Here is an 8,952-nt window from a genome sequence, read left to right as displayed (position 1 = left end):
TAACTCTGCTCTGATAGAAATGGTTTTGATCTTACCCTCAACCCAATATCTCCTCTAGTATCTCCTTCTCAGTCATTTTTATGGATATGCTCTTTACTCTTGTGTATATGCACAGGACATATTTTCTAGAAGGTTTTATCACTCTCCCATTTTTTGTCTGATATCAGTTTAATCTTTTTGATCCACATCATTACAATATTCTGCAAAAGAAATAACAATACACTGACTGTTTTGAAGCTGCCCACTTTGAACATAGAAAAACTAAATGCCTGAGTCTGATAGAGAAGAGAAAAAAGTTCTGCAGAAATGAAATGAAAAACTTTTCTTAACTACCCACACAATAGCTTACTCAAGCCAGTGATATCGTTTCTTTCTTTCATCGCCTCCAAATGCTTGTACAAAGGAGAAAAAAAGGAAAGCTAAAAAATATATTGCATACTCCCGCACCACTTGCAAAAAACAAGTCTTGATTCAAAACCTGGCAAACCTTTTAAGGAATCTTTTGTTGTTTAAGACACTCATACATCAAGTGGCATATCACCCTATTCTTCAGCAATCACTTTCTCACCTCAAAGCTATTATTTTGACTATGAAAAATGTATATATTTGTCTTTTAACTGGTGTATGATAAAGAGTGGCAAGTAGTCTTTTACCACTGTAAATCCACCAAACCAAAGCACATTGTACTTGTCCTTGAAAAGTCAGTACATACAACTGGGCTCACTAGGGCCATAATGACACACCACACTTTTCAATGTTCTTCCTAGACTTATATAAGTCTTTGAAAATGCTTACAGTGAATTACTTTGACTTCCAGTGCTGTGGAGATTAGCTGTGTCATAGAGGAAAACACCTTGCTTGAAATCAGAACTAATCCTTAATAACTAAACAAGCAATTTTTTTTTTCTTCACTAAGGAGGAGATACTTTGAAAGGATTGTTAGACCTTATTTCCAGCATCTCTATCCAGATTGTCAATTAAATGCACCTTAGTCGATCAAGACAGAAAAGAAGAAACAATTCAAAGAAAAACTATTTGATTTAACAGTCCTGGCATTCAGAGAGCTAAGCCTGTTTACACCAGTTAAGTCCTCATCCTAAACAGATGAAGATATAAATGCAAAATCCTTTAAGTAATGTGAGGTTTTTGCATCCCCCCCCCTTTTTTTTTTTTTTTTTTCCCTGAAAGAAACATGTTATGCTACTGAGTAAAATATTTTTCAGCATTCCTTCTATTTACGTTGACCCAGTTCTGGGTATTTAAGGTGGTTGCTATAAGCTTTTCAATTCCAGCTTTGCAAAAAGGATCTTTCCAGATAGCAAAGAAATCAAGACTTTTCTCCAATATTAACAGCTTAACTTTTCCATACTAGTTCCAATTATTGTTTGTTTATTTATTTATTTATTTATTTATTTTCTGATTGGTAGTTCTATTTATCTATCAATGTTGAAATGAAACGATGAATAATTTGGTAACCATAAAGGAAGCTAAAATATACACTGGTTTTTTTCATCAGGGAAAACACACATTTGTATTTCTCTAAATAGGAGACATGAGTACTGTGTTAACATAAATACTTTTAGCATTGTAGACAGTGGTCAGACCTGTCTTATATCCTTTTGTAATCAAAGGAAATTGGAACTGCAGTAATTGACTGCATCTGTTGTCTAAAAATTACATCAATAATTCTGATTCAATTAAAACAAACCCTACTGACTGAACTACCTTTAGCAGTTGTACATACTTAATGTGTATGGATAGTTAATATTTGGATGAACTGTATCTGGGTGCTTGCTGGAATCATTTAGTTATTTGTTTACATACTTACCTGACAGTTAATGGTTGAGTTTGATGTAAGCTTTCTATTTTGAAGTTGTAGCCATTTTACAAATGAGGAACATTTTCTGACAGCACTTTTCATGAAACTAACTACTCTTTGTAAATCATTGAAACCTATGCTGCTTCTGACTGACAAGAGAGTGACTTGCCTAGAAATTTATCATAACTTTAATAGGAAAAACAGCTCATAGACTACACTTTTGGAGAGACCTGTGAAATTCTCTATACAGAAGTAAATAGCATTTGGATAGTATGAAAACTCTATCAGTTTGGAGTAACAGCAACAATAAAAATATTCTTCATTCATCTAACTGGGAAACAGACAGCTAAAAATGCAAAAATCTAGCCAGGTAGGGAACTGTGTTAGAGACATTGTCTGTCTCCTCCTACCAGGTTCTAATGGGCATACCCTATTTTCCTGGGTAATTATTGCTAATTATATTGAAAATATTTATCGAACTTCTAATTATCTTGGTCTCCAGGCAGTATGGATATGCAAAGGATGGGTGAGGAATTTTAACTACTCAGTTTATTTCTGCAAATGTAACTTATAACCATGAAGCTGAACCCAATACTATTGTTTTTAAGGAATAATATTAATGAGGAAAATAAAAAGATGAGACAGGCCAAATAAAATGGACAAGGGAAAAAATTAAAACTAAACCAAATAAGACTCAGAGCCAAAACAAACAAACAAACAAACAAAAAACCACAACAAAACAAAAAAAATCAAACAACAAGAAGAAACCACCTCTGAAGCATTGAAAAAGACAGCAAAAAGAAACAGACACAATAAAAATAGTAAAATGAGAAAAGTCTTAGATAAATGTACAAAGGCAGATGTGTTCCCTGTGCTGAAAAAATTCAATGAAGAACTGTAGGTGAATAATTGGATTTAGTGTCTCCTGTAGTTTTTCCTGTGAGAACTGTACAGGAAGAAAACCCATCTTTAATAAAGGTATTTCTTGAAATGAAGTTTTTGTCAGCACATGTCAACTCTGGATTATGTAACTATGTCTCTACCACATAATTCCTATGCAGAAAATTCCTACCAGAAACATGTGCTCTCACTGTTTGAAGAACTGATTGAATCTATCCTCAGCTCAATTTTCTAAGACTTGAAGTCATGTATGTAATATCTATGTGAGAGAGATCTATGAGAATGTAAATTTCCTTGAAATTTCTGAAGGTGCTGGCCAATAGTAACAAAATTCAACATAGAAACGGTTGTCCAGCTGCCTTGGAGGAACCCTGAAAGTGGTGGGAAGCCCTACTTTTCCCAATCAGATCTGTGTACTCCATGACAAACTACACAAATCACTGACTACACAGAGTTCTGGTATACCAGTATCCCTATTTATATGTGCTTGCACAGAGGAGAAAAAGGATATTTTTTCTTGTATGTGGTAGGTAGGGTAATTCATGAATGAACTAAAAACAACCATTACCTCTCATGCTTCAATAGGTAAGCCAACTAATCGTTGCCACAGGTTAGGATTAAACATGTATTTTCTTCTGTTGCTACCTCAAGTCATCTGAGATGCTTAAGGCAATTTTTTCCTTAAAGCCCAAATTCCCAAAGGTGAGTATCAATGCAATTTACACATTTACACTCCCGAATGGCTTTTACAAAGTAGAAATAAATGTGAGGTACTTTTTTTTTTTTTTTTCTAAATTATCTTCTGGAACATCTAAAATGGGCCACTAGTTGAAATGCTATACTGAATGAGATGGACCAAGGTTTGAATGCAAGGTCATTTCCTTTGTGACTTTCTTTCTATTACTTTAACACGGTCTGGAAATCTGACAAGACAACTAGTGGGAAGAAATTAAATAACAAATAGAGAACTTTCAAAACAATCTGTTCATGCCGTAACAGTACTAACAGCAGCAAGGACCTTTACTTCTAAGTATTTATTAGATCATGAAACATTATTTTGAGTAATGAACTTTTTGAAATGCATTAATCACCCCATATGAGACATTCAATACTTTTCAAATATGATGATCAGCATTCCTGCCCCTCTGAATTGCCCTTTTATATCACAGTACTTAGTAATCATTAAATAGTATTTTGTTTCTTTTTTTACACATAGACAAAAGGAAACAGAAATAACTTTTTATTTTTTTTTTTACCATTTTTTCACCATTTTACCAAATACTAAGTGCAGCAGTACTTAACATTAGTTCTAGTACACCAGTAGGGTGTACTAACCTTCATACCAAGCAACATTTTATTGAATTGAAGTATAATTTATGTTCTGTATACTTCTGCTCTTATTTTTAACAAGTATCATGGAAATGACAGAAAGTCTCAGGCTAAGAAAGCTGCCACTTATCTCAAAACTAACTACAGAAATAGCAGTATTGTATGCAGTATGTATACGTATGCCCAGAAGAACAGTAGGCATCATGGATAAGAAACAGTGATCTGATTAACACTGGGGTTGAAGGTATTTTAACCAATTTTCCCTGTCTTTTACCAGATGTGTCTAGCATATTCCCAGTGATTAACTTCATTGTCTCTCTGGCTTTTTGATCCTGTGTGAAAGATGTAAGGAACAGGAAAGAAGTTGTGGCACTCTGCCTATATGTTGTCCTCTGCAGGTCTAAATTGGTCCCCATTCATCGTATAAGCAAACATTTGGACACTCATCCATTACTTGACCCAAAGGACTGAGTTTCCTTACTCTCCATCTCCAGTTCTGGCATTTTTTTGTTCACACTGGGGCTATGTTTATGTTTTTCAAGGTCTTGTATTTGTGAATCCAGCTAGGAAAGTGAAATTAGTGTTGGTTTCAAACTTGAATAAAGACCAACAAAAGTCTGGAACTCGACAAATCTCAGAGGCTCTCAAGGCTCTAAATATTTGCATGCAATACTGTCACACTGAATGACAAACATGCTCACAAAACTAGTGTTGCTTCACAAATACTCTGTCAATCTGAAGCTGCCAATATAATTAAAAATATTAACATTTACACATAATTATCCCACTGCAATTATAGACTTTATCTATAACTTTTTTTTTTAATTGCTTTTGTAAAGATTAAACAAATATCTATGGATCAACTGTAAGTTAAACTGACTGTTTGAGAACAAATTCCAGTCCATGATTTTCCATAATCAGAGAAAACATTGCTTTTTCACATGTACTTGGTTTCTGAAATCTGCTTATGGACCTTGTAATGACAGGGATTGTGTCATTAGACTTTGATTTTATTTTATTTTTTTTAAACACGAGGTAAAAACACTTGCTATCAAGAGTGGCATGAAACAGAGGAAGGGATTTGTAAACAATTTTATTTCTCCTCATATCCACTCAAGAAAGTGAACTGTAGTTGGACTGCAGACAAAAATACTTGAGTCCTTTCCTGAAAGCAGAGAACAAAAGCAGCTCCAGGAACATCATACCAAAATGAGGGCCACTTAACTTTACCCAGCTACTCCCCATCAACTGGATTAATCGGAGAAGAAAACTGGATGCTTTCATGAAACTGTCCCCAGTTATGTGAGAAAATGTTTATAGTATCCCAAGAAAATAACTGGTAAACTGCAAAACTTTTATATAGTGTATTAGATGTTTAGTTTAAGCGATTTTAATATCACAGCCTTGCATACTCATAAGACAAATAAGCATACCTGTTACTTTGCTTTTAATTGCCAGTATCCATTCATTAATTCAGTCTTGTAGACCCTTCAAGGCCCAGTTTTGAGCAATAAACCAAGGGGAGTGCAGGATGAATTTAATATCAATAAAAATGTTGGAGGTCTGACAGGCAACCACCACTTCAGAGGACTATATGAGAAAGAAAATTTTGTTATGGCTTGGTTCATGGACCTCAGATTCAAAATACAAAGGGCAAACAGAGCCAGCCCAGTAGGTTCCCAGGGCATATGCAGATGACCAGGGGTAGCAAAGACTAACTGACACAATGCCCAAGTACCCTCAGCAGTGTTGCAAAGGCCAGGCAGTGTACTATAGCTCAGTGATAAGAGCAGCACAAGAACAGCAGTTCAGAGATGGAGAGTTTCCTGTGGGAAAACCTGAATTATTTTAGCAGTGTCAGGAATTTTTTTTTTCTGGCTAGAGAAAGATTTATCCATAGAAGAGTAATGCAGATAGTCACTGGATGCCTTTGAACAACAGCACTGTGTCTGCAATAAAACACTTTTTGGTGTTTTTTAGAACAAACCTGATTCATATAGTTGCATCATATCTGTGCTGCTTACCACCCACTTCCTAATGCCACCCAGATTTATGGGTGACCACTGGGCTATTTGTCTCACCATAGGAAATGTGGACAAGCTGATGTTTAGAACAAGAAACAAGAAATTCTTCATGTGGGAATATTGGCTTGGAAGAGCTACAATAAAAACAGCATTGGGAAAGGTCACAAAACAGAGAAGTTGGCAGATTATAAGATTTTTAAGAGCTAATAGGAAATATATACTTCATAAACATTACACATACATGTGACCTGCATACAAGTTTTGTCTTCTGTTGCTTTTCTGTATTTGTGTGTGTGTGTGTGCAGAACACAGCTGTTAGTCACCTGTCCACTAGATTAGGAGGATACCAATTTTCAGTGTTGTCTGGGTATGCGGAAGACAGTAAGAAGTGGGTAAGACCATAACGTACTGATGAAGAGAAATAAATGAAGTTCTCTGAGATAAATTTCATCATATTGCTCCTCTGTAAGTTTAATTTTTCATATTCTTGACAGGAATCCCTTATTCTAACAAGAGTATTAAAGGTTCAATTACTTTAAAAACAAACAAACAAAAAACAACACAAAAACAAACAAAACAAAACAAAACAAAAACTCAACAGCACCCAGACAGTCAGATTCTCTAGTGAATCTTTTTTAGTACAGATTAGCAGATATATTTCCTTCAGAGTTGAATTTTTTGCTGGAAGTAATTGTGTAACGTAGAGATTTGCATATCTGCTTTCCTTCTTCTACTTTAGAAGAGGAGAATAGCATCTCAAAGAAAACAAAACTACATGCCTCTTCTCTGTAAGTCTCTAGATGCAGTATATCCTTAACAGTTCACCCAAACATCTGTCTTCTACAAGAAAATATATTTATTACAGTCTAAAGAATTAAAAAATGTTTTTTAATATATTCTTTTGCTCTCTGACTCAGCTGAGATACTTTGGATAGACAGTATTGCTATACTGATGCTTCCAACGTTTATGTAAATTCAGTCAAGAGTCATGGTTTACCACAACGTAATAAAGTTAATAAGACATGCTAGTTGGATGTAACAGATCCGTGTGTTCTCTTTCAAGCTGCAATAACTAGGAGGTAAAATACACTGACTTAAACTTCTTTCATTAGCTGTTTATGACATGTGTGGTTATCCAGGATTAACTCAGGTCATTAAACTATATTAACTTAATGTTGTGTTCGAGCCCTGAAAAACAGTCCTTTTCAATCTATTGTTGTAGTTCACTATGTGCTAAACTTGAAGAACTCCTCAGAAGATTTTAAGGAGTAACTGAAAACAGGTGCACTTGGCACTTTCATGTCTCTTGGCAACAAAATCTCTTCAGAACAGGATTCAATTTTACTACTATTTGTTAAAAGTAGAATAAATAAATAAATAAATAATGCAGAATATCAAAAGAATGTTGAGACAGGGCCAAAGCTGAAAATGATTGCTTTCTCATGCTTAACCATGACTACAGGCTTGGTCAGTTTAGGATCAAATTAAATGTGAATAAATGTAAAAAACAAGAGATAAAAGTATTGCAAGAAATCTGTGAGCGACCTTATTTGGTAGAGGAAAGATTGTGATCTGAACTAAGATGTTGTTCAAAGAACATTTTGAGTTCACCTACTTACTCTGTTTTAACTAGTCATTAAAGAACAAAATGTTTTCAGATGTTAATATGATCTGTTTGTAATCATGCTGTATAACAGAGAAAATCTAACGCTTCGTACAGAGCAGAGTCAAATGAAGTTCAAATATTTACTGTTTGCAAGAAAAACGTTAGCAGAAATTAAGCCATGTTGTTCCTAGGACAAAGACAAATCCAAAAAGGGTTTTAATTGCTGAATTGAATTAAAAGCTATTATTACATTTTTTTTTGTAATAAACAGAAAACATTTTCAGTAAGAAGCAGGTAAATTTCAGCATTGTTTTTTTCAATTATTTTTTGCCGAGGCATATGACACATCTGTGTTCCATTAACATTATTTACAGGAAAAACAAATTTTACTTTTTTTTCTTTACCTTCCACCCCATCCCCAAATTGGCTTCACCTTCCAAATGTGCTGCGGGTCAAAGGGCAGTGAAGACTGCTCAGCACCTTGCCTGTACATTCAGCTCCTATAGTATTTCTTTTCTAGCCATCAGTACATTTGGCTAAGAGATAATTTAGCTAGGAAAGCCAGTGTTCATGGCAGGGCTGATCTGTCAGAACAGGCATGCAAGAGAGCTGATTGCACAGGCTTCCTTGTGCCAGTTTTGTTCCTGAAGCCAGTTCTTCACTGTCTCCGTTGGAGTGCTGCATGAAACACAGTCTGCATGTGTATGAGAAGGAGTTCACTTAGAAAGACCTCATACTCTGTGCACAAAGCTGACATATAGGCCTGGGGGTCAGAGGGCATGTTACAAGGATTTCTGCAAGGTGTACAACTTGTCATATGAAATAAAACTTCCTGCTTTCTAATGTCTAACAAAGTTCTCCCTGTAAACACACGTAGAACAGCCAGGCCAATATGGAAAAATGTCTCTACTGTTAAAAAATAGCTTTTTATTCTTTTTAATTTGTTATAATAATATATATATATATATGCATATACATATATTAGCTGTTTGAATAGCACTCTTTAAAAAAACAATAAAAGAAAATAATCAATAATCTTGAAATGCAACTCCTTTTCCAAGTTACCAGATTATATAAAGTGCCAAATCAAATTGTTTTGGGATCCCTTCACAATCTTAAATAGTCTTATTAAAGTAATATACAAATGTTTTGGGAAGAAAGGGAGGAAAATAACTTATTTTATTCATGTATTCTCTTTCCAGAGCTCAAAAAGACACTAACTTTATTTGGTGATGGGGAAGAATGATGCAGAAAGACTTAGGAAAACAGGATTT

This window comes from Anser brachyrhynchus (genome assembly GCF_964034855.1).
Source record: "Anser brachyrhynchus genome assembly, chromosome: 4".
NCBI lineage: Eukaryota > Metazoa > Chordata > Aves > Anseriformes > Anatidae > Anser > Anser brachyrhynchus.
This window is presented reverse-complemented; position numbering follows the sequence as displayed.